General features: G+C 40.5%; 1 protein-coding gene across 28 annotated transcripts in view; it reads right to left on the minus strand.

Annotated features, from left to right (window-relative positions):
• The window catches only part of LOC117541926 (receptor-type tyrosine-protein phosphatase F), a 173,924-nt gene that overhangs the window by 108,991 nt on the left and 39,543 nt on the right, over positions 1-25,390 (minus strand). For 27 of the 28 annotated variants that reach the window (XM_034209465.1, XM_034209429.1, XM_034209494.1 and 24 more), the window contains exon 1: positions 12,966-13,280. The exons of the other annotated variant lie outside the window; for it this stretch is intronic. The gene's annotated coding sequence lies outside the window, so the exon portion shown is untranslated. Of the gene's footprint in view, positions 1-12,965; positions 13,281-25,390 lie in introns of those variants that run through there. 28 annotated transcript variants of the gene reach the window in all.

The following is a 25,390-nucleotide window of genomic DNA, read 5'->3' on the forward strand; positions in this document are numbered from 1 at the left end:
ATGTAGGGGTGGGTGTCTGCCCTTGTGAGATTGGATGTGAATCCTTCGGTCTCATTAAAGGTGGGGTAGGTAATTCACTTCAGAAACACTTTTTGTTATATTCCATGGAATGCTCTTAACATCCCGATAGCAACGAATATCTTAAGTGCTTTGACAAAAAATCCATAAAAGAATGTCATCAGTGGAAGCCGTAGTACTGTAAAAAGCACGACCAGTCATCTGAGCCGGCCCGGCTAAAATAACTGGATGGCCTACCTGCCTGTCAGCCTTCCATCTGGGCACAAACTTATCTCGTGCCCTCATTGGTCATGTGCGCATTCGTGTGTGTTGGAGGAGGGGCTCTGTAAGGAAGTCTGAAGGAAGGGGCAGATTTTTTTCGGCTGCGTACTTTCAAATTCTAGCGCACTCGAGCTGGTTTCTCCATTCTTACCTACCCTACCTTCAATGCTTTCATTCTGAAGCCTGGTTGGTGTGAGAGTAAGAGAGGAACGTGTGTATGAGAGAGTTAGCACTGCATAATTGCGGCTCAAATTATCATCTAGATTAATTCAACCAGAAATGGAGATCCTTATTAATAATCACAACATTTTATTATTTTACAGCTTTGTAAAATGTTATACAGATTAAAACAGAATTGCACAGGCTAAACTAATGTTTCATAAACCAGTTTTGCAAAACGTCTACATATTTTTTTAAACGACCAATGTTAAAATGATGTTATTCTAGCGAACAAAATTTAGACACAATTATGTCTGGCATTTACTTGTAGAAGCCGAGTAGAGATTCCTGGCACAATACCACCTACTTTCAAGGTACATGGAGAAGGGAAATAATGTGACGAGGTCAAAGCCTCAGCAACATTTGTAGTGAAAATAAGTACTTCTATTTCCTTCTTTCAGCCATTTTCAGGGATTTGATTTTGCCCCAGTCACTATGTAGTCTCAATTAAGCTAGTTCATTGGGAACAGAACACGCTGTCTGGATATAGGAAAATTATTCTCAAGACAAAGTCAAATAATGGTTAGTTCCCTTGACTTCATTTACACTAATAACCTGTAGAATAGGCAAAGGAAATGCCTTGTATAACACAACTAAGCTTTAAGCTTCCTAGGCAGGTTAGCTAATGCTAGTATCAACAAAATATAGGGTTTTGTATGGGGATACATGCTAAACACAATTTATGGTGTGCAGCATTGGGTCTTATGTCTAATTTGTCAATATATCTTATATATATATATACATAACACACTATGGTGTCATAGCAATTTCAACACACAGAAACAGCTAAAGATAACAGAAGGTCATTATATTGAAAATGACCCCAACCAAGGGGAGTCTTGGGTGTCTGGGGATTTCTCAGTAGTGCAGTGCGTGACGTATACTGTATGTACGCTATAGGCAGACGGCTAAGAGGTTTAGTGAAGTAATTAACAAAGGAACAATGGGTTGGAAAATACTGAACGGTAAACTGTGGAGGACAAAAGCGCCTTTGAGTGAGTTCAGAGGGGAGGGGAATATCACAAAAACACACACCTATCCTGTTTGCCACGCACATCAGGTGCCTGTCATTCAAGTCGTTACCCCCAGTGTGTGTGGCAAGGGAGTGGCCACCCATACAGAATTGGTGTTCTACAAACTGACAATGACCAGATGAAACAAGGCACAGCTGTGCAGAGAGAGCGCAGAGGCTGAGTAAACACTACTATTACACTAACTACAGGTAGCATCTCTGCTCTCCATCGTTTCCATCCCTCCTACTCATGTTCTCTCTTTTTCTCTGTCTCTGTTTAATGGGTCATCCTGAGTGTGTGGGGGGGGGGGGGACAGCTAAGATATATGGCTAGCCGTGTGGGGAGCTAATCATGGCCGTCCCTGGAGGTGATAAACCCAGACCAGAGAGGTTTGTGTTGGCGCAAGCTGCAACGGCTCCATAAACACTGTTACAAGCTGAATTTCGACAGCAGTGTTTTGGCTGCTGATTAGTTTTCCATGCCCTCCAAGGCCAACCCTCACAAGTCTGTGGTCCTTTTTACTTCCATGATAAAAACACCGCAAGAGCCCAGGAGAATTACTGCAACCCGAAGCGCCTTTCTGTCCACACAGACATGATGGTGTGTGTCTTTGTTAGTCCTGCATCAAAATCCACCCAACAAAGCCTAATGTCCTGTGACCTATCCAGTTTTACACCACTTTTGTTTACAAGCAGATTCCACAGAGTTAATTGTTAACGTTTTACTGCCGAATCGAGAGACTGAGAGGCACCTTTAACATATAAAAGCACTTCCTGAAGTTGAGCAATAGAAAGTAAGAGGGCCTGATTCTGTTGACCTATAATATGTAATAAATCACATGAGTAAAGTGTCAGTGTGGATGACTCAAATAAATCCATCATGTTGTTAATTTAAGTAATTACGCATAATAATACTATATAAATGTGAAATATATGCAGACATTTACAGCATGTGATTACCGATGACGCATTGCGATGTAATCGGTGACGCACAAGGGTTAGGACTTAATGCAACTTAATGTTGCTAAAAATGTCCTGAGCTCCTAACTTGCTCCTCAACAGGAAGACTATCTCACATTGGCTTTACCCATATGATACAATGTCGATTGGCATTTAGTCTGGTTGAGTGAACATTTAACAAAACTCAAGCACCCCCATAAATTGCAGCTGAAGTGGGATTTACAATCACCTCTGGGGGGCTACCAATCCTTTCAGCTGCAAATCAATCTTGAAATGAGAGGTGATGTGTATTACACTGATATGTATTTCACGGAGTAGGAGAGACATACCAGAGTGCCACTCCCATTTGAATTTATTAGAGAGTGATTTTTGCCGTTGTCGTGCTGCAGAGCAAGGAGAAAATGGCGTGCATTACAAAGTGCCGGGCAACGAGGTCGGCAATAAATCAAACAACAGGCTCAATATAAAACAGACATTCATCAAATAAAAGCAACGCTGTGCATATCTGGAACAATGGAGTGTGTGAAGCAGCACCAACCTTAGGAGCCTTCTTTACAGACAACTAACCAGTTCAAATGGTCTATTCATGAAGTAATCGGAAATTTCATTTCTTGAAACATGAATTATCTCCAAAGCACTGTAAGACAAACTTGTGTTGTTTATTCATTTGATCCCCTTTAATCTTTTGACATTTTTTATTAGAATAATTGATATTGCTTTTTTGAATTTTCCCTCTATTGTTTTCTCTTTGGTTCTTATCTCTGTTTATTGTGACGAATCGTTATTTTGAAAGAGGTAAATAAATACAATATGTTGTTATTGTTATTATTTAGGAGAACCTCCAAGGTACAGTAGGGCATCAATAGAACAATTAAGGAGAATAATAAAATAATAATGCTTTGTATTAAATTCTGAGTCTCTAAAAATGGAATGCAGCCAATATCCTTGCACTAGTTCAAAGACTGAAGGCAAGTTTTAACGTCTGTAGTTGTTTACAATTTAGAGAATTCCACAAATGATTTACTGCATAATTAAGAATGATGCTCAGCTATGGCCAAACATTAAATGAATAAAATAAACTGGGACTCTTTCTCAACAGCAGATGTGCATATATATCAAAGGAAAACTCACACTGTCAAGCAAGAGAGATGTGAAACACGTCACCACTTGACGGTTTGCTTGTGGACAGATGGTGCCATAAAATGACTAGGCAGGCAGCACAGAAGGACATGGACTCCCCCACCCCCACCCGCTCCTAACACCAAGACTTCAACTTCCCCACCCCCACCACCCCCCTGGGCAGAAAGCCTTGTCTCCGCCAGTAAAAGACAAACAGAGTGAAGGCATGTGAGCATAAAGTCTGGCAAATACAGAGCTCATTGGATCAATAGATGGGCTAAAGGAGGCAGTCGTTTAAGCTAACCCTGATCCATGCATATGTCTGGATCTTTAGCTACCGCGAAGAGAATAAATATTAGAAAAGTTAAACATTTTAGACTATGGTAGAACTAAGGAGGATTTCCAATGCTAAATCAAACACTGTGTAAGCAAGGCTTCTACTATTTTTCAACAGCGAAAACACTTGGGATTAAATGTTTTTATTTTATACAGGTGGCACTGAGGTCAAAGAACTTTGCTATAAGGGCAGAAGGGGCTTTTGAGGGCTTCATGCTATTCAGCAGGTGTCTCTACACTGTTCTAAATCAATTACCTCTAGTGAGCCAGTGCTTAGGGTAGGGGGTATTGTAAATCAGCTTGGTGTCAGGCCAGATTAGTGACTGTAACGGGCTGGGAGTGAAGCTCTTTGGTCAACAGGGACCCTACAGAGGCATACATGAGAACCAAGCTGTGGCCCCAGTGCTCACACAGAGCAGCAACTCTGGTAATTGCTCGCCACATACTTTGTACTAAGTTTGGGCATGCATACTGTGAGACTGGCCAAGAACTTGTTATACCCTTTCCATCAATTTGATCCGTCTGGTAATTAGAGAAAATGATGCAACTCAATGAGCAGAACTGCTTTAGGGCACTTTTGAATGTTCAGGATATTTTATTATGAGTCTGATCCAATACAAATACCATGATTGGTCTTGTTTTTTAATTCAAAAATAGTTATTTTTATACAAAAGTGTATCCATAGTGCTGACGTTGTACATACATATTTTGTTTTATAGTGATTAAGACAAATACTAGGACAATTTAAATTGGAAGGATTAGGTAGACTTCTAAGCATATATTACTCAAAGAACTGGTCACTTACTAGCTCATTGGTACTGTGCTGATAGTCTACGCTTGTCCAACTGCACGCATGAGAGCACATCCTTATCTACCGTATGTGTTGCCTACATTCACTTTGCTTCAGTCAGAGCTGGTACGTGCAGATGAAACTGTACAGTATATGGACACAATGGTTTTATTATTCCTGCCTACAACAAAGCATGTCAAATACACAAAGACAAAACCCTCTGTGGTCCAAAGTGCAGAGGAACAAACCCAGTGTTGACACTGGGAAGGGTTAGACTAACTTGGGAGAAGCACTTCCTATACAACCAGGGTTTTGTGGTGGGAAACAGAAACATTGGACCTGATAGTGTTAAGGGCAAAGCTTAAGGTCCTTTTTAGAAAGAAGGTGAGAAATGTGTTTGAAGGAATCTACAAAGGCACATAACATATGCTGTTCTAAGATCAGTCTTAAAACAAAACACCTATGTGTTACACAAAGGAAACCCAAGACTCCTGGTCTCCCAGAAACAGCTAAAACAGATTTAACATGGGTTAGTCGCCTTGGGGAGAAAAAGAGTATCCCTAAATCCTAATCCAACTTCTTTCCAGCCTTTTATTCAGGACGGCTATCCTCTCAGCCACTGTCCAACTAGTGAAAAGAGGCAGATTCTAATAAGCCATTCTGTCTTTCTGTCAGTCTGTGTTTCTCTCCTTCCCTGTTTCCTCCTCTCTCTCTCTAGCTCCCTGGCCATGTCTCCTTCTCTGTCTCTTTCTCTCTGTCTGAGCCACTAGCCAGTCTGTTGGAACAGATGGAACCATATATCCCCATTGCTCTCAGGAGGCCTGGGGATTTAAAATGTGCAAGAGATGACTGTGGAATATGCAGGGACACGTCGATAAAGGGCGAGAGAAGCAGGGATTCTCAGCTTAGACCATCTTCATCAAACAAGTACCACTCTCTTAAAAACTATGTGTGCGCTTTAGAGCAATTACCTAAAAAGATGCAGCTTCTAAACTAACAATAAACCTGACATGTCTGTTCTTACTGTCTAGACTTACTATCTAATCCAAGAGTGTGTCCTAAATGATGAGCAGAGCAACAATACTCTATTAGTAACAAAGGGCCCAACATATTTTCATTATGTTGCTGGCAAATCAATTGAGAATACATTTGATTATTAGTTTATAGTTGTACGTTATTTATTAAGCAGACGTTGAAAACATTTGCTTTATTCAATTAAGGCGGATCTTTTTTTAAGCAATAACAATAACTTTGATGATCAATGTCTATCATTATAGTAAATATTGAAGAAAATGTGCCATACCTTCTTTTCCAGCTTCTTAAATGTGTGATAGCAATGTCATGTTATGTATCACCACTACATTTCAGATATTTGGGGTGTGGACACACGCAGTTTAAAGTTGTATTCTTCATTGTTTTAGACTAGTAAGAAAAAAAGACATTATTTTTAAGTCTCCAGATTATGTAATTGGATCATTCTAATAATGTTGATGACAATCTTTATCTTAACAATTGTATTCAATTGTTGTTACGAGTGGGATATAAGAAAAAATGGAAAGCAATCCGGTTGTGTTCCGCCAGCATTACCATTTGGATTAGCCGGTTGGGAAACGTTTTCTAATGCAACCTTAAGCCGGAAGTTACATTGGTCAGAAGTGTTGAGTCAGACCTGCCGTCTTTCACACCTCACCTCATGCCACCTTTCAGGTAATGAGAAAGTATCTACACTGTATCTGTCATCTGGGAGAGGATTCTGCTTCGTCCTCCATCTCTGTGTGTCAGGTTGACAGACAGGAAGAGTGAAGAACAACAGGCAGATGAGGTTGTGAGCAGTACAATCGATTGCCAGCTGACTAGCAAGGTCCATTATACTGACAGGCCGGAGCCACAACACGACAACTTGCACTCCACCAACGCCCTCATTACTACCTATGAATCTCTCACTGGGACCAATCTCTCTGTGCTCTTCTCCTTTTTGCTCTCTCTTGCTTTCTCACAGTGCATCTCCCTGGGAAAAGCATAGGGCTGAATTTCTCTCTTTCAATCTGATGGAAACATTTTAAAAGAGGCAGAAGCCATGCTCAAGCCTCTGCACTTAGCCTTATGTACTAGGCAAGCAATGGATACTGAGCAAAGATGACGTGACGTAAGCGCGAATAAAATGCAGCCTGTACCAACTTGAAGACATTTCAAATGTATGAGAGGAGGAACCTCTGACATATTAAACATTTCTCCAACTACCACCCTGTCATTTAGCTATGCTATCTTGTCTTCTTTCCCCTCCTACATCCCCTTTAGTTATTCTGAAATCCTAAATCCTTGGAGAACTTATTTATACTCTATCCCCTTCCCCACCCCTTTCCTCACAGTACAGCTGCAGATAGGATTTACCTGCAGCTGAGACAGCCTCCAGACTATCAATTACCACCAGTGTAGAGTCTCTGGCTAACAAGACATACACAGACAACACACAGTGCACACACAGATAGACATACCTCTCAGAGACATCCAGTTAGAGAAATTCTAAACTGACAATGAGACACAGGATTTTATTGACAAATCAAATTGTTCGGTTAAATCCGGTTAAAAGAGTATCAATACATCCAATCAAGCTATTTAGATCAAGTGTTCTATGAAAGAAGAACATCAATTATAAGTGGAGATGCCAGAGATGCTATCTTCAGAGAATGAACTGGTACCATTTATAGAAAAATTAGTAAAACTTAAAAATCAGGTCACTCCAGGAATAACAATCAGATGTAGAGACGGAATTAAGAGCCCTAGATAACAGCAGAGCTAGTGCTATGAGTAAATAATACAAACTATATGTGTTGTTCAAAGCTGTGTGGGTAAAGTGTACTGCTTGCATGATTAGAAAGTTTCATAAAATGCACAAACACGCAGAACTTGGAGGCCTCACTGCAGTCCAGTTGAATAGTTGTGTTGTTTTACTGGCCTGCTGAAATATAACGAAATTGTCCCTGACATTTCATCCCACTCTCTGACAACGATTAAAGTGAACACCAGGCGTTACACATTGGAGAAAGACAAGCGAGGACAGGACCCGTCACTCACCCCACCTGATCCGCCCTGACACCTAAAGTGCCTCTGTCAGGTCAGCAAATGAAAAGCCATCACAGCCAATGTTGCAGTCATCAAGATGAAGTCATTCCATAGACTGGTTAAATCCTGGTTAAAAGCTATCTTGCCAGGCGCTGTTAATCTTTGTGGAGCATGTTTGTGCTCGAGGCGTCAGTTTGGATTCCCAGGCTTTGTTGATGCACAATCACAGGAGGTGCACAAACCTCAAGGTAAGAGAAATTATGCAGGGGGCATGGGCTAACACACCCCAATACAAGTCTTGTGAGGATTACAGTCTGTGATCTAGCAGCACTTGGTCACGAAGTGGGTCCAGTGTCAGCCTGTGAAGAAAGATCTGAGGAAGTGAATTCCTTTTAAGTGAGCCATCGTGTCTAGTCGCGGCAGTATTGCAGTGATCATTAAGGATAACATATTCGGGTCAAAAAGGTAATGCATATGCATTAACAATTGGCTATATGGCAACTCTATGTATAATGCAATACATTCACATCTCACCATTAAAAGCTTCTTCCCCAAGGGCTTTTTTTGCATGCATTGCTCAACATGTACAAACACATACTATGCATTATTTACCTTGTACATAATAGTACATTGCCTTTCCATGAAGCTTACAGGCATTTGCATGATTTAACTATTAATCTTTAGTTTCCAATCATGAGATGCAAAAGGGCTTTTCTACCAACTATAAAGAAGGAACTGGTTATCCTTCTACTTCCCTTTTTCTCAACCAGTTCTCTTGTCAGCCTAGGCAGTCAAGTCTGCCATGTTTACTAATGTAGAAGCAACCCCTTTATCAGGGAAGAGATTTGTAGGGAAGAGGCAGGGGATTAGCCATCAAATTACCAGGCAGACAGCATCCCTGCTTCAGGGGTGTGAAGCGGTAATCTCCGAGGCTGAAGGGGAGCTCCAGATAAAAGTTTGGGATTGGTGCTGTGGAACTCCAAACTCCAAAGTGTACATAAGTAAGATATGAAAGTGTTTTTCAGGGGAGCTGAAACGTTCCCTCTTCTATTTTGTTGTGGTAACTACTTTCACAGGACCAGATCACATTATAGAGTTGTTAGACTATGTGGTATCGTTACATAGCCCAACACCCACACAGTGCAAGACTTGTGATTGGTGAACGCTTTTAAACAGGAATTCTGTAGCTAGGCAGGGCTTGTGGAATTAGATTTCAGTGGCTTTGCCCATGGTTCTTGCATTGTCACCTCGCTGCCCTCCCTTAAACAAGCACTGCTCTCCACAGAGAATACCCCCCGGACACAGGAATGTTTCATCAAGGCCTCAGCCCCCAGCATCCTTACAGGGCCACAGTGGGCCAACAGGCGCTGCGCAGGCAGGCTATAAATAAGTCAGGCTTTATAATGAAACGAAATGAATCTCCATCCATCTCCGCAAAACAAGCCAGGGACCTCAGAGTTCTGCAGGAAGAGGAGTCACGGCCTGTGTTTGAGGGTGAACCCCAAGATGAACAAAAGCCAAAATGATGCTGAATACATCCCACTGTAAAACATGCAACAGACATGCCATACTCTCAGATGCTAACAGTAGGAGTATGTCCAAATCTGTGTATGGGTATCCAAGACTTATTATTCCCTTATGTGATATTTTATTTGTAGTAAGGAGCCACTCTTACTTAGATCACAGGCAGTGGACTGTTGAACAAGAAGTCAAAACTTGGGAGGAAGTGACAGGAGGTCTTAGAAAGTAATCAAGTAGAAAGCCGAGTCTAAGCCAGGCATTTGTAGAAATTGGGAGGCTGAACAAACAAGGGCGGAGGTGGAGGCAGAGGGATAAATCAGCCACATGACTATACTCCCCGATCCAAGCACCAAATAAATCAAACCTTCATTCAATTGTATTTGTTTTACTGCAGTTTAGCATCAGTTATCCACTCATACACAGAAGCTAGGTCAAGGTGTGACTTCTAATTCCCTTTTAATGGCTGTCCAGTAGCAACACATGTGGCCTGGTTTCTGGAGAAAAATCTATAAGATATTTGCAGCGAATCATGCAGTAATTCAATGCTATAAAAAAACAATGTATAATGCAACAGAGCAACAAGCATGATTCATAGTATTTTCCTATTCTTGAGGAATAGATTTAATGCATGGAAGATGTATGTTATTCTATGTACCATGACCACTGTATGTCTCCAACATACCTCATTATACATTTCACATATAAAAAACACAAGCTTTGGCAATGTCATACATACAGAGTACAGAAACTGCAGCTGCCCCGGAAAATGGAGAATGTTTCAATCAAATAGGCGTAATGGGATGATGTGGAATTGAAATGAGTTTTGTGCTAGGAGGGAAATGTCCTCTCTGAGAAAGTGGATTTGTGTTCCCATTGAGAAACTCATGGCTGTATTGCATAGAGCTGAGGTTTAAATTAAAGGGGCAAGGCTATTAGCAGAAAACTTACCTCAGGTGGCTTGCTATAACTGGGCATTACATGTAAAGAGACATTTGAATGCACACTAGAATATATCATTTTAAATTAGCACAGACAAGTACAGACGGTAAGGGAAAAGCTGAATATCATGAGCATTATGATCCACTTTAAAGACACTACTGAGCACACTGCCACAGATGCACTGAGCTCTTACAAAACATTTGTTATTCAATACTAATTGGCAACAAAAATAACATCACCTTCTCTAAAATAAACCTGTTTATTTGGATAAGATCTCAAAACCTTAACGTGTGTTTAGCAAGCCTGTGTAGATGTGTGTCAAACATAGACACCCTTAGTTCAATCAAACAAATTGTCTGCTTGGAGCAACAGAGGAAAAACGTTCTTGTCAAAACACTGCTGAATTTAGTGGCAAAGAAGCCCTTCTTTCTGAACCTTCTCCTCAGCACCTGTCACAATGAATGAGCGACTGACTACAAGAAAGAAGTGAAACAACTGAGACAAAACAGTGACTATCAGCACAGCTAACACATCTCACAGACGATGGCCTTTGATTGACATTGCACATAACGGAGGACATATCAGCCACACTCTCCCCTCCAGCATGGACGTGTTATTTAGTACAGAACAGAGGATTAAGCCTTGTCATCATTAAACAACTACTAACAACCTTGTCACCAATGAGCAAATATTCTTCAGACAGAAACAAATGAGACTCTGCTGGCATGTTAAGGTCTGAGGCCTAATAATAAATATGTCTATACTTCAGGTACTGCATCAAAGCTTTGAACTTTTAGAACCAAACAAAAGCTGTCCATTTCTGTCATATACAAATGTCTGGCTCCACTGACACATTCACCTTCACAGACATTGATCTGTGATTGTAAGCAACCTCTTTCATGTCCCGACTGGGACTACAGTGATTAAGCAGATCCATCATGCGTTAACAGGCCATTACACATCACCCAATTCAACGACGATGAGAAATCAAGTTCTATGGAAAAATCCATATGCTCTGCCCATAATTACTTTTGAGGATTCCGATAGGGAGAGAAATTGAATGATTGACTGTTGCACACAGAGTAATTTATTTAAGAGGAAAGACTTCAGACGAGGTAGTTATTTAAGTGAAGGATACTTTTGTGTTTGGTTCGGGAACTTAATAAGGAACATTGGTAGACAAATTGCTTAGTTATTTCCTGAGGTCACTTAATGTTTCTCTAGAACATTACTGGTGACACAGTGACTCCAGCAAAGTCGTAAAAGTGGAATGAAGGGTCAGCGGCCTCCCTGGTGGAGGTGAAGGAGGACGACCTGCAGGTCGACCGGTGTGGATAGGGTTTGGCTTTGTTTGAACAAACAACCATGGATGACAGTTTTTTGTCTTGTTTGTTTATGCTACTGAGCAGCTGAACAGACATTTTAACAAAGTGTCCAGCTTAAGTTTTGCCTCAAGGTTATTGTTTAATCAAGTCTCAGTTACTACCCCAGGAGTGGACTAACAGCAGTGTGTTGTGGACCCTGGGTTGCCGTGCTGAATCATTAACTAAAAAAGGTAAAACATAAACAATACATTAATTTAAAATGCTAACTAGGCTCTAGCACAACTAAGAAAGCCCTTTGCAGTTAGGCAGACCTGAGAGACAATCTTGCCATTTCATAGGCCAAACTAAAGGAGACTGACTTGCTGTCCACAGTATGTTCTTTGAAAGCTTGAGACAGCTATGATGGAAAAGACCAAGTTGCAAAAAGGATATTTTCCTACTGACATCAGGCTCCTTGTATTGAGCAACTTGCTTATTGTGCAAGAACTGCCACATTTATTGTGACCAAGAACGAGATGAACTGAGTCCAAAAGTTTTCTCATAAAAGCATAAAAGGGTTTTATATTGAAAATGTTACAACCAAGGGGATCATTCACTACATTCTTTGTTAAAATAAAGGTGAAAAAGTTTCTAAGTTAAGTATATTCCAACAAGCTGATAATCACAGTGAAAGGAACACACTTTAAACATTTAAATCACACTTTACAGGTTAGGTTTAGAGGTTACTTTACAGGTTTTCACAGGTTAAACTTTGATGAAAGATCATCATTTGTGACTACTCTACAATTATCTTGGATTTCAAAGTGTTTCAGTGTCTCCTTCTCACTGGAATTCTTGTCTCAGAAACTTTACCCTCCAGATTGCCCAGGGAGATAAAGACAACTGGAAAAACAGGCTGTTTGGCCTCGGTGTAGGCCTAATGCAGTCGAACGGCAGGGCGCCTCACCTTAGCAGCGGTAGCTAGGGGACATTCTATGGCCCTTCTATTCAAAGTCCTCTGAATACGTAGGGGAGGGCTCGCACCAGACAGGGCAATTTGCCAGAGAGCCAGCCAATAGAGCTAAGCCAAGACGAGGTTAAACTATTGTTTTGGCTTAACAAGCAAGAGTGAGCAAGGACAAAAGAAAAAGGGACAAAAGAATCGTAAGAAAATACCTGACCATTGAAGTGTATCACATCATCTTATTTTGTTACTTTTAATATAAGAGGAATCTTGTAAAAGGTATATCCCAAGATTCAGAGGTACACAAACAGGAACAGGGATAGACAAATAAAGTGCAGGGACTAAGAAACTCACACCAGTTTCAAAATGCACCTGTGCCTTGTGTTTTTAAGAAGTTATAACTTGTGTTTTCTTCAGTGACAGGTAACAACAACTATATGGTACATAATTCACACTTACCAATGCATCTCAATTAGGTCCACTTATAGATAAGTCGTTGTATTCCTTATTCCAGAGAAAGAGAGAAAGAGTATCCGAATCCTAGAAAAGAAACTCCAGTGGTATCCAAGAAAGATTATCCCTGACGAGGTCTTGTAAAAAAGTGTGCGAGCGAAAGTAGTCTCCAGTTCGTGCTCAGTTATTCCATTCACAGCTTTTCATTAAACCAGAGGAAGGATATTTTGGCTCCCCAGCAGTATGTTTCCAGCTGTGGCTATAGAGCAATGTGGCTGGGGGGAGAGCTCCTTCTGAGGCAGAGCTTGTTCACACACTGAATGGGAGTTCAGGGACTGCCGGGAGAAGCCAAACCCACCCTGTGATGTCACTGGTGTCAAATTTCAGTGTGGAGAGGGAGGAGGCTGCAGGGTCTTACCTTTTTGAACCCTGACCAATAAAAAACGTTTTAGACGTGCACCTGCATGCGGAAAAAAAGCTCTCAGGTAAAAGTACACCTGTTGTTATGTATACTTTATTAGGTGTTATCTATTGACCAGCTCCCAAGGGAAGCATGTGACCTAATATGCAGACTTATCTTAAACTAAAAAAGGGAAGCTATTCAAAAAGTACAATATTAAATATATGTATTGTATTTTATAATTAGGTGGACACTATTGATAGAGTCTATGGGTTGTACTTTCATATTTTGCAGAAATATATATATGATCAAATAAAATATTTCATTTATCTTTACAGGTTGCATTAAATGGTATTAGTGTCAAATAATGCATCACAATTTGCCTTTCTTCGTTCTTATTTTTTCAGTTTGTCTGGCATGTCCTCTTTGTTGCATGTTTTTATTGATTAAAATGTACTTTTTAAATCGTATATTTGTTTTAAATGTGTCTCTAAAACATCTGTCCACAATCTACACGGCTAAATGGCGCATTTACAACACTGTGTATTAATGTGCTCCGTGCCTGTTAAATAAACTAATAAACAAATAAATATAAGAAGCGATAAAAAATCCATTAAAGAAAAACAATAAAGTGATTACATGAGTCTAAACTCGTCGGTCCTGTTTCGAATGGGACTCCTGCATAAATATGCATATATTTTAAAATCAATCTGCCATGATATTATTACTGAAACCAAGGGGTTAACAAAATGTGACCTTGAAACATGCAAGCATTCCCACGGGACGTTTCCAATATAGCTTGTGCAGTAACATGATTTGAGCATAATGAGCTAGAAAAAAGGGTCTCTCTCCCTCTCTCTTGCTCAAAAAGCAAAAAAAAAGGCAGAAGGAAATAAATATGTAAAATCCTCATTCTTAAATCAGCAAGGCGTTGAGTGTACACACACACACAACTCCCAAACACACTGGTTCTCACTCCCTCTGGTCAAACTCTGCTAGCCGTGGAGCTAATCATCCACAACAGATGTTCAGAAATGTTCAGTTGGATTTATGACAGCTCAGAGGAACAGCCAAGTCAGCCTCTGGTGCACTTTTTCTCTTCCGTCCTACAAGGACAAGGGATTGAAGTGGGAGAGGATGTCAGCACAACCATTCTCTTCCCCAAAAATGCTCTCACTCTCTGAGATTCACCATCCGAGACGACAGCGCCTTAATAGATCACAGGGCCCCGGGGCCTTGGGGAGAGGTTTGCTCATTTATCCCAATAATACTGTGTGGACTGTAACTTGACTCATGCAGCGATGCTTCGACAATGTATTGCCCTCAATGTAATGATGGGTTTCGCTATATATCAGTAGCATTGCTGACGCTGCAAGCCCTAGTCCGGGAGAAATGTTTTCATTTATAATATCATGTTGCATTAATAATTAAATTACTCATTACAACTATATCATAACATGTAAATACTTCCTGTAAGGGAAAATAAACTTGACATATTGTTGGCGTGTGCAACTCCCATTGATATAAACAGGCAAGTGCTGCTGATACAGTTCAGTACCATAACATATAAAAAAGATATTCAGCGTGATATTTAAAAAAAAAAGCACTTATGAAGGTTTGCACAAAGAGCAGCAATGTTGAAAGCCTTGAAATCTGCTGAAGGAAATGGCAAATTGCTATGTGTTCTACATTTCTCTTTGTTGTTAACAAAGGGAGACAGTCTTAGTTTACTGCAGGCGGCAGATCTGTGCATACAACTGACTTCTCAGCAAGAGAAAAGATTGCTTTAACTTTCTTTCTAGTTGAGAACAAATGGGATTTGGGTCATCTGATTTAAAAGCAATTCAATTTATAATTCCTAAAAAACAGTATAAATATATAATAGCTCTGTGTGTTGATCTTACCAAGAGAAAAATGGGATCTCAAGTATGCATCATTTATAAAAGCTTCCTCAAATTTGAATCACAACTATCTGCAGAAAGGAGAACAGTCAAGCTGGGTATTTTGGAAACCTCTTATCTTTTGCTCATGAGAGTTTGAGAGCACCTTCTGGAGAATAATTATCACACCCACGCACCCCTGAGGAGAGTTGAAAAAGTATTTTTGTGGGAGTAAAGAGTCGGTGCCAACTCAAATGTCACATTCACCTGAGATCAAATCGCTGAACAAATCACACAGTGGTAAAAGGTAGCTGAAAAGATGATTGGCTGGTGGTCTTAACAGAAGACTGGGAGAGACAAATGAATTGTCAGTCACATTAATGTAGTGTAGTGTGTCAGTTGCACAACATGAGCCATTTCATCTGTAGTGTAATCTCGTTTTAGCGCAATGTAAAACTCACAACACAGATGGAGTGCAGCAGTAACCCTCTATACAAGATTAAAACAGTTGTCTCGAGTGAGTGGAGCTCAAGCAGTTTTAGGACTTATCTCTCCCCCCCCCACAAAGCTTGAATAGACTTGGTAACACCCCCTACCAAGTCTGAGAATGTATAACATTGTGACAACCACCCATCCCCCGCTCATTTCATTAGACTGAAGAAAAAAGGTTGACAACCTCTTCCATCTGAAGGAGCCGGCCTCTCCCTGACTCAAGCCAGTCAGATAACACTGCCCCACTTAATAGATTCCGGTGATACATTGCTTTAGTGAGATGGATGTTGTTTGCTGGCTTTTCAGGCTTTGTTTTGTGAGTTATTGTATGGAAAACATTTGTTGCACAGCTCCAGGGTTATCTGTAGGTGAACAACACCTGACAAGACACTTAGCCCCGCTGTGGAAGCTCCAGTCATCATCTGACTGCGGTAGGATCGGATGATTCACAGCTGCCCTGGGCTTTATCAATATATCCGTCTGCAACATCTAACAAGTCTGCCAACACATTTTAACAAGGTTCAGCTGGAAGGTAAGAAAATAACTTTGTTTGTCTGGGTCAGAAGAGCACATATTGACTGAATAAATGATATGTATCTCTACAAGGTTGTACAGCATTTGAAACACACTGAAAAACTACATCTGAACATATTATTTATATTAATATATTTTTCTTTTAAATCGTTTGAATGGCAACAAAACAACGTTATCTCTCCTTTTGGCTGGGTCAATGATGAACATGCAGTGAAAAAATGCTGACCTGTGTCGTAAACACTGAGCTGTGAAAGTCAGTGTGCTGCTGTTGATGGGCTCTTAAGACCGGCACTATGTCATCATGTCCAAAAGCACAGCTGGGCAACACCTGTTAGCTCAGAATTCCCAGCCCGATTCACAATTTACCGAGGCTTGGCTACTGTCATTGTTTGTCTATTAGCTCATTCACCACCAGATTGCAAATGGATGGTATCTATATCACATACATGGAACATAATATAATTTGCAATCATGTGTGAAGGGCACTTTCAAATGATAAATGTCACATTCATCCTCAGCCTGTGATTAAAGACATGATAAGTTCCAGGGATAGCTCAAAATACACATATATATAGATATACATCTAATCAGACTAAACGTATTACACAAACACCCAAATTGTGTTTATCATCCATCAGTTAGGAGAATAAAAAGCAGCATTTGCACAGAAAGAGATAGAGAAACACTAAATGTGTATCTCTACCATTTCAAGTAATGCATCTCAGACATACACAATGGAATAGAAAGTCAAACGCTGTGTGAGCATCATACTTCAGCTCAACAGTCCAAACACCAAGGTCACACTTTTGGCACTGAATTTTTCTCAGGACTGTCTGCAGATAACACTGGCTCGAGCGTTGAGAGGGAAGGTGATGGCACATGGCGACAGGAGGTGTGAAAAAGACAAGGACAGAGGCAAACAGAGCACATAAAAACACAGATAAGATTGGCTTCACGCTGCTGACCTTCAGCGAGCGCCCGTGTGTGTACGTGCCTGTTCACGTGTGTCTATGCGTGAAGAGCATGCACATGTTTTCACGTGTCCCTGTGCCTCTGGGTTTATTTGCATCCCAAGAGCTGGGTGCAAAAGGCTGCATACCTATATTGACTTGTTACTTACATTCAGAATAAAAGTACGAGAAAAAAGGAACTAGACGAGAGCGTTACAACTGAGAGAGGAAGACATGTTTTCTTGCTACACGTTGAAAATGGAAAACAACGAGCGTTCTCCCATTACACTCTGACAACTGGCGGGGCACGCTCTCTAAGGGGAACAGCGGAGCATGCCGGCGAATGCGTGAGACAAATCATTTTTATCTGGGACCCTGGCGGGTATTGACAAACCGGGGGTGCATTTAGATAGCCCAATTAAAATGGGGAAATGAAGCGACGTTGAGGCACTTTACAGCACCGTGCCCCCTCTCCACCCTATGGCCCCCTGCGCTTCCTGAACCTCTCCAGAGACTGACTTCTTGCATGCTACACTCAGCGAGGGGTACGGGGATGGCGATGACAGCAAAGAAGACTCGGAAAAGTCGCTTTGAGGGGAAATCGGCACAACAGTTGGTAATGTTTGTCTGAGGCAAGAAAGGAGCTCAAGTGACGTAGCATCGCTTTTATCGCTTCCATCATGCATGGCTGTTTTTTGCACAGTCGCTGCGGAGATCCCAATGATTGGCAGGCATATACTGTAACAGGGTCAAGAACAGTGTGTAAGACAAGATACAATACAACTCTGTGAAGTCTCAAAGGATGAGTTAGTATCACAAAGTATGGATGTTGGCCCCATTTGTCCAAACATGTCTTATCAGTTGACCTTCAATGTCAATCAGTCTCTACTATTAAGCCTGTATGGTTATATTCACTTCCTTTCTCTTTCCTCACCTGAATATCCCGCCCTTGGTCTAATTTGCAGATATCTATTTGTGTTTCTGATGAATGTTAATTCACTGAGATTGTTGTCAGGTGACTTTTATGATCTGATAGACACGTCAACATTGCAATTTCCCTGAAGTACTAAAGGTTATGAGACCAAGATATCGTAAGATGTTTCAGTATCTGTTTAAGTCAGGGGTGTCAAACTGAAGGCCGGGGGCCAAATCCGGCCCGTGACTTCATTTCATGCGGCCCCACAAGAACTTGCAAATAATATAATATGTTTATTATACGTTTACATGCCGATTTACAGGAGCACGTTGCCCATAAACTACATGTCCCACAATGCATCTCTCATTTGACTTTTTTCTTAGAATTTGACATTTTTTCTTCAAAATGTTGCTTTTTTTCTTCAAATTTCACTTCTTTTTTTGGATTTTGACTTTTCTTTTCCCCAGAATTTGACTTTTCTTTTAAAATAATTTTGTGACATGCGCACTGAAGAGACTTGCACTTATTTGCCCTAGACTTCTGCTTTCAGACGTAGTTAATTATGAAGTTATTACCCTATCAGATAATAATCCAATGCGGAGGCAATAATGTAATATTTAATACATTATTTTATATATATCAAATATTTATATATGTATTTTTATATAGTCTTAAAGTTACAACCGGCCCTCTGAGTGCAACCATAATGCCAATGTGGCCCATAATGAAATTGAGTTTGACACCCCTGGTTTAAGTGAAGAGAAAGCAAAAGCAGCCTAGTTAATTCTCCAAGAAATGCTGTGGTGACCAGCTGTTCAGCAGTGTTACATTTTACAAGCTACCGTCAACAGACCAGCACAGATACAAGCTGTTTCTACAATGCATGCTGGTTTGTGATGTCATTATCCGTGGAGAAACCTATACTTCTTTCTCTTATGGTGAATTTCTTCCTGAATGTAATCAAAGGGCTTTATCTCATGAATAACATTGTCTGCTATACATAACTGTCATTTGTGCACCCGTTTGTAACATGAAGTCATCATGTACATTTGGCAAGTCATCTAAAGAGAATAGAGTAAGCCACTTTCAAACAGCAATATGTGTATGCAGATAATAAAAGCAGTACTGAATTCTGTCTGTTTGTTTGAGTGTTTGATGGCAGATCTTTCCTAAAGCAGTCATTCCCTTTGAGAAAAATCAAAGGAGATTAGAAACCGGCATCAACTTTCACGTAAGAATGCCATATACAAAAATAATAGGGCACGGGTGCGATCCACACGGGGGGGACTACTCTCTGCAGTAACTCGGGTGGAGTAAAGCATGAGCAGAGAGTTTGATCAATCTGAAAAACTTTCAGCGAGAGGTTCCTCATAAATGCCCCACAGAGCAGTCTCTCCGAACCTGAGGAGGCTACACTTAGTCTCTGACAAGACAGTCTTCCAGATGCTTTCCCACAATACATTTCTGCCTCACACTGAGGATAAGATTCGAGCACTCAGGAGGATAAGTAGCCTGGCTGGCTACAGTGATAAGCATCAACAGCTTTTCAAATACACTGTGCCTTGTGGATGTGCAATGTCAATATGTTCAACCACAGAAAAACCACCTCATATGTGCTTTTAGTGTTTCTCTGAAATCGTTTTCCAGAGAACAAACCAGGGTTGTATTAAAATTCATTTTATTATTTCAATAATTTCCCATTGGCATGCAGGAAGAACAACTCGGACTCATAGGGATGCATTCACAAACACAAATCAACTTCAGCATTGTTAATAGCTCTCATTAGGAAATCTCCTTAGGCTTGCACCAGGGTGCATCACTTTGGAATCATAAGGAGGGCATATGAAATGATTCCCTCTGTCGCAGAAGGCTGCTTCCACTGCTAAAAGGAAACCACAAATAATCAGCTAGCTTCTTGCTTGATAATGGTCTGAGTACCTATGGCTTAGGGCAGGGGTCTGCAACCTTTTTGACCAAAAGAGCCATTTTGCTCCTTTTTCCAAAACATTTTTTTGTCTGGAGCCACAAAACATATTTCATAGTTTTTTATTGTTATATCAGACAAAAACAGTTTTTTTGCATTTATTAGGCTATTTATTACATGATATAAAACTGTTAACCTCTAATAAGAAACAAAGAACTCTTATAAGGAGAATTAAAAACAATACACAGGCCTACTTTAAAATAAATTAAACACAGCACTTGGGGAGCACATTTGAAGGGGAACAAAATATTATTAAAATGGGCCCACTTTGAAATAAATAAAACATATAGCTGGAGAAGAATGGAGAAACCAGCTCGAGTGCGCTAGAATTTGAAAGTACACAACCGGAAAAAATATGCCTCTTCCTTCAGACTTCCTCACAGAGCCCCTCCTCCAACACACACGAACGCGCACATGACCAATGAGGGCACGATATAAGTTTGTGCAGAGATGGAAGGCTGACAGGCAGGTAGGCCATCCAGTTACTTTAGCCGGGCCGGCTCAGATGATTGGTCGTGCTTTTTACAGAACTACGGCTTCCAGAGATTAATTTTTGTATGTATTTATTGTCAAAGCATTTAATATATTCATTGCTATCGGGACGTTAAGAGCATTCCATGGAATATAACAATAAGTGTTTTCTGAAATAAATTACATACCCCATTGAATTATGACTGAAGATCGTCAGCTGTCTTCCTCTCCCGTGTTGTTCCTCGATACGTAAAGGATGCACCACCGTTGACAACTTCTCTCTACATATCAGACATACCGGTAAACCAGCATCGTTTGCTGTGAAAGCAGATAACTGTCCACACAGAATTAAATCCTGTGTTCCTCCGGTACTTTTCTTTGATTTATCCATAGTTCGCTCATCGAGCCAGGGGTCAGGTTATTCGCTTCCAAGAAAAGGCGCTCGCGCGGGACCGTAGCAGGATGTGACGCCCATTTTAGTTGACCTAATTAAAACCGTTTTGTTTTTTATTTATGTGTCACAGTATCACCTCAAAATACAAGATACGAAACATTTTCAACCATGCAATACAATATAAATAGTCCTACAAATACTTTTAGTTTATTTCCTTCTTATTTTTGTCTAAGCTCAAGGGAGCCAGAGCAGAGGGCTTAAAGGGCCGCATGCGGCCCGTGGGCCGCGGGTTGCCAACCCCTGGCTTAGGGTGTGTGAGAAATAGTTCAATAACTTGACAATGTATCTTAAGAGTTACGTCATAATGCTAAGAACAAATCAAATGTATACAGTATAAATATACATATCTAGTATATACCAGTGTTTCCCCTAGGTTTACTGCTTTGGGAGGGTGCTGCCTGAGCGGGGGGATATCTTTTTTTTTTCAATCCTCTGGGGCAGAGAGAGGAGCTGTGGATTATTGTTATTGATTAGTGCATCAGTGTTTCTTAGGGTCAAAAACACTAAACTCACAACTTAAAATGAAAGCGTTTAGTTTATTTAATAAAAGAGCACATGTTCAATGTGAAAAGTGACAGTAGAGATAGATTAGTTGCAATTTGGTTCCAAATAATAAAAATAAAAAAAATAATGTATATATATATTTTTTAAACACTTTGAATTTCAGGGGGGGCGCGGGGCTCCGTTGGCGGGGCTGCGTTGGCGGGGCTGCGTTGGCGGGGCTGCGTTGGCGGGGCTGCGTTGGCGGGGCTGCGTTGGCGGGGCGCAGCGCCCCTCCAAGACAATGGTAGGGGAAACACTGTATACATACAGTATATATTCGTGAGATGTGAACAACAACAACATAGGTCATACTATGATGTGTAGGTCATATCATTTATTTGGCTTCCACCGTATAATTAAATACTTTAAAGTTCAAATAAATACCCAATAGATATTAGGTTTTGGAATTCTGAGTTGCATTGCAGGCTATTTGTTTGGTTTTTGGCTTCAAATTCATGAATTGTGATGTGTTTTTACCAAATCTGTGAAACAAACCAAAAAAATATGCTGCATCTCAAAATTCACCCATTTCTCCCAAGCAGAGAAGCAAACAAGCGTACGTGTACACACACACACACGCACGCACACACCACACACACACACACACACACACACACACACACACACACACACACACACACACACACACACACACACACCACACACACACACACACACACACACACACCACACAACACACACACACACACACACACACACACACACACACACACACACACACACACACACACACACACACACACACACACACACACACACACACACACACACACACACACACACACACACACACACACACACCATTTCAACAGATGAAAAGCCTGCCAAATGAAAGAGTAATCCATCACTTGTGCCATTTTGCATTTGCAGGGTCCCTCTCCTCAACAATGGCTTGACTGACAGGGAAAGATAAGGGTCCTCTGTTGACCAAAATAGTGAATACATCAAAGCAAAAGGAAACTAAAATAGCATGACGCTTTGTGGTATTTAGTGTCCAAGGTTATAGGAATTACAAGAATGACTCAAAGCAGATATTCGTGATTTTCATTTTCAAAGTGCTTTCTAATTAATATCTTCAATGCTAAAATCCAAAATCCAAATGTAGACAAAATGGCGAGACCGGATCCTCTGTATTTTATAGTTTTCAAATGATATGCATTAGCTGATGATTTTCCTGCAAAAGGAATACATATAGCTTTTGGATAGACTTCATAAATAACTAAACAGTCGACCAGAGCTTATTGGTCATCTGAGCACTTCAGTTTTTCAGGAAATCTCAGTGCTTAACCAGTGCTCTCTCTTCATTAACCATTCATAGTGGGGAGTAACAAATGGACTTCAAGCGACTGACTAGAAAGCTAGTGTAAAATAATGAAGGGAATTAAATATTCAACATTAAACTTCTTATTATAGCATCAGCATTTATAGAGCGGACAAGAGTGGATTAATTTGAGTGCTAATGGGGAAGAAAAGCCAGTCATTCCCACTCCTCCCATTCCACTTCATTTAGCCTTTTAAGAGTTACACCTTCTCTTACTTATCTCTGGGCTTTCTGGTGCATGGCAGATCTGCCAAGCTGGGTCCAGGGCATTGGTTTCTATCGTTAAAAAAGGAAGAATCTGAGGCTAAGGGAGCAAGCTAATATGACAAAGATCTGAGTTAAAGTGCTCCAAGCTGAACGCACAATATTTCAAACTGTCCAAAGCTCTGTGCCGTTTTTTTACCTCTTGGGGAGTTTTATATAATGCATTAGTGCTAAAGTGCAATGCTCTTTGAGGCTGCAAAAAAGCCTGTTCCTGAGGGACACGTATGCCGGAGGAAACCTAGACTCACACATCCCAGCCCTTACATAGTAATAACCTTCTTAGGCATTTCCATATACTAATATTTTACAAGTTTACATGAGTTTCATAAGAAATGTGTAACTTTCTAAAAGCTACAAAAAACGTTTTCCCCAGAATATCTTCTTTATATTTGTTCCTTTTCTTGCCGAGAGCACAATGTCGAAGCTTAAGACCTCTGAGACTGACAGTCGGGTCAGGCCAACTGTCAGGCAGCTCTAACACGACAGTGGATTGTGTGAAGGGAAAATGAAAAACAAAGTATTGACTTCTTGTTCCCAAAGAGACGGTAGCATCTGTTACACAGTCACCTTTTGACTGAGTGTAATATAGCATGTGAATAAGACGCAATACCATTTAAAAGAAATGTTAATCCAGAATCGAGACCTCATTTAATACTAACATGTAATTTAGATGCAGCACAGAAGACACACATTTACTGGGTTGTTTTTAATGATGTTGAGAACAACTAAATATCTCAAATTAAATTCTTGTAATGGGTTTGGTGTCACCGAGTGTTTGCAAAAGGATAAGCATTCCTCGAGTCACAAAATTCCATTTAGGCTCCCTACTGTCTGACACTGCAGCTTGGCGTTAACAAGGCCACCGCGAGGGTAACACTGAAACACCCTGGAACAATCCCCACTTCCTGCAGCAATCAAGTATTTTAGTCTGAGGTCAAAGCCATAGTGAAGGTCACACTGTGGGTATTGCTACCCAGTTAACACAGCATGCCATCATGATCACAGATCCGACTTTAGGAGGTGCTGTATGGTTTAAAGTTAGGCTGTTGAAGAAGGTATGGCTCCTACTCTTTCCACAAGTCGATCTGTGTGCTCGGAGCCATGTAGCTGATCCCATCGGACAGCCCCAAACTGAAATGGTAGGTGAACACCGTGATGTAATTTCCTCCAGCATCTCCCAATGTGTTTCGCATGGTGTTCGCCTGTAAGGAGGCTTCCCGCTAGGAAAATGTTCAGATCACTTCTGATCTCTGAAATTAGTTTTGCCACCGCGGTTATACCTCTGACAATATTAAGAAGAGCACTGCAGTGGGCAAATGCCACCTCTCTGCAGCGCTCTCTGTTTGAATGCTGCAAAGGTAGTAACATATATGACCAATGCTTTTACATTTGACTAACAAATGTGACGTTTGTGTAGGATCAGTGATCAGATGTGTCTTTCTTACCTGATATTCCTAAAACATATCATTGCAACATCTATACTAGCCAAAATAATGTATGCTTAATAGGAATGTAAGCCAGGAACTGCAGAATGTTGATTTGTACCATGAATATTACATTTCAGGTTTATACAACTGACAGTTACTGAAGATTCTTTGTCTATTTGCATTATAAAAAACAGATGTAACCACACAACAGGGTGCTGTTTGTAATATCTTACAGTATTTTATACATAGGGAAAAAGGTTCCTTTTTGACACTCCACATTCATGTTGTACGGTTATGATCTGTAAAATCTAGGGGTCGAGGAGTCTAGCGTCTCGCAGCGGAGAAACTGTGACGAACAAGTTTTAGTAGTTTTTATTTTATGTTTTACTTCATTTACTTTACTCAGGGTCACAGAGAGAAACCAGTTTTAAGATGTTCATTAAACATAAAAAGGCATTTCAAAGAAGTTGTGTTATTCTACATTTTGACACCAAGATATTCTGATTTTACTGCAAATGTTTATCGGTTCCAAATATCGGTTATCGGCCTCCTTGATTACTAATAATCGGTATCGTTATCGGCCTTGAAAAAGCCATATCGGTTAATCCCGAGTAAAATCAATAGATATTTTTTTAAACCAATTTAAGATTTTAGAACAAAGGGGTCCTTGGCTTACAAGGTTACAACCGGAAGACTATAAATAAATAAATACCCCTGTTTTGGTCTCATTAGTCAAACAGCATGATTTATGATACTAAATAAATACATCTAGGC

This window comes from Gymnodraco acuticeps, unplaced genomic scaffold, assembly GCF_902827175.1.
Source record: "Gymnodraco acuticeps unplaced genomic scaffold, fGymAcu1.1, whole genome shotgun sequence".
Lineage (NCBI taxonomy): Eukaryota > Metazoa > Chordata > Actinopteri > Perciformes > Bathydraconidae > Gymnodraco > Gymnodraco acuticeps.